Below are 2,027 nucleotides of genomic sequence, written 5' to 3'. Positions count from 1 at the left end.
ATACTCCAATAAAAATCAATTTTAAAAAGGTAGAATAATTAAAACACAGCATGGAACAATAAGGGAAAAACTACTGTTTTTAGATACTAGTTGTAATAAGTGATAAAGAAATTTTTAAAAGGAAATTCTATATTTACATAGATGAGATAGATATAAAAATTCTAAAGGAAAAACACTAAATAAGAAGAAAGTAATACATACATTAAAGACATATGAAAAAGTACATTTAGGTGAATTAATTTTCATTGCTTTAAATCACAAGACAAAGTTTGGCATTCAGTCTTCTAAATAAGATGGTTTTTAGCTATGTCTTGATCAAATGTCACGTTAGAGACTAGAACACCGTATGGCTCATAGTAGAGGCTCAATACATATGTTTCTTCAAATATATCTAACAAACTTACCAAAAATTGTGATGTTAAAATTTTCTGTCCTCAGCAAATGTTAACAGATTGCAGAAGGCCACAGGCTTCTGGATTAATGTATCATTAAGGGAACAGCTGCCACTATTTTTAATGAGGTTCCTTTTCCAATGACGTAAGCAAAATTATTAGGTTATAGGTTTTCTAATACCCAATATCAGCCTGATCATTTTCACTGGTAAGAGCAAAGTTTTTACAAGTCCTCTTTCTCTGAAACCATCAAAGATTACAATGACTACCCCTAACTGTTAAGGCCATTTGGAAAGCTGATATGTCTCAAAACCTCAGAAGGGATACTCCTATAGGTAATGGACTTTATTCAAAGAAGTCTGATTTCAACTCAATCCAAAAATCATTTCTTAGTTCTCATTGTGTGCAAAGCTTTGGACCAGGCACTGAGGGGCTATGGAGACCAGAAGACACAGAGGATGATCTTAAGGAACTTGCCCTCAAGGAGCTGGCCTTCAAGTAAAAGAATAATAAACACAAATAGGCAGTGCACTCAGCAGTCCCACAGATCTCTCTCTTGCTCCAACGATGTTTGGACGGAACAGACCGCAGGGACATCCCTTGCTCCAGCCTCTGACCACTCTCCAACCTTTTTTCCAGTCACAACCTTTGGAATCAGCCACTCAGCTATCCTTCGTCACCAGAACTAGCCAACACCATTTTTTGAGCTTAACATCTTATTACTGATCAACCATGAGCTCCCAGATTTGTCAGAATTATTCCACCGAGGTGGAGGTCGCCATCAACTACCTGGTCAATATGCATCTGCAGGCCTCCTACACCTACCTCTCTTTGGACTTCTATTTCGACTGTGACTACTTGGCTCTGAAGGGCATGGGCCACTTTTTCCATGAATTGGCTGAGGAGAAGCGCGAGGGTGCCAAGAGTCTCTTGAAAATGCAAAAGCAGCACGGTGGTCGTGCCCTCTTCCAGGATGTGCAGAAGCCATCTCAAAATGAGTGGGGTAAAACCCAGGACACTATGGAAGCTGCCATTCTCATGGAGAAGAACCTGAACCATGCCCTGGGTTCTGCCTGTGCAGGCCCCCACCTCTGTGACTTCCTAGAGAGCCACCTCCCAGATGAAGAGGTGAAACTCATCAAGATGGGTGACCACCTGACCAACCTCTGCAGGCTGGCTGATCTCTAGGTTTGCCTGAGCAAGAATTCCTTCAAAAGGCTCATGCTCAAGCACGACTAGGAGCCTCCGGAACCCAGTGGCCTTTGAGGAGCCCTCTCTGGTGTCAGGGCTTCTGCCTGAAGCCCCTCTCTGTAGCCACTAGGCAGCTATTTAACCACTCTGGAGCACTCTCACCCAAGCCTTGGACCAAATGGAAACAGGAAAGCTTTTTGAAGCAGAAAGAAAGAAAAGAAAGAAAGAAAGGAAGGAAGAAAGGAGGGAGGGAGGGAGGGAGAGAAGGAAGGAAGGAAGGAAGAAAAGAAACACAAATAACTGTAATTCAAAGTAAAGTGACATATTTGTACAAATGGAGATAAAAGAAATATGATTGGGAGACACAGGGAGAGAGGTTATGATCTCCAAAAGTGAAACTAGAAAAGCTTTTAGGATTTTCTAGTTACTGATTAAGTATTATGT

At 41.2% G+C, this 2,027-nt stretch overlaps 1 pseudogene; it reads left to right on the top strand.

Moving 5' to 3' along the window:
- The first annotated feature begins 693 nt into the window (after positions 1-693).
- On the top strand, positions 694-1,580 carry LOC113612724 (ferritin light chain pseudogene; annotated as a pseudogene).
- The last annotated feature ends 447 nt before the right edge of the window (positions 1,581-2,027 follow it).

The sequence above is a fragment of the Aethalodelphis obliquidens genome, unplaced genomic scaffold, assembly GCF_003676395.1.
Source record: "Aethalodelphis obliquidens isolate GAN/ISIS:26980383/991018 unplaced genomic scaffold, ASM367639v1 scaffold81, whole genome shotgun sequence".
Classification (NCBI taxonomy): domain Eukaryota; kingdom Metazoa; phylum Chordata; class Mammalia; order Artiodactyla; family Delphinidae; genus Aethalodelphis; species Aethalodelphis obliquidens.
Note: the sequence above shows the minus strand (reverse complement) of the source record. Positions and strands in the feature narration are given on the sequence as shown.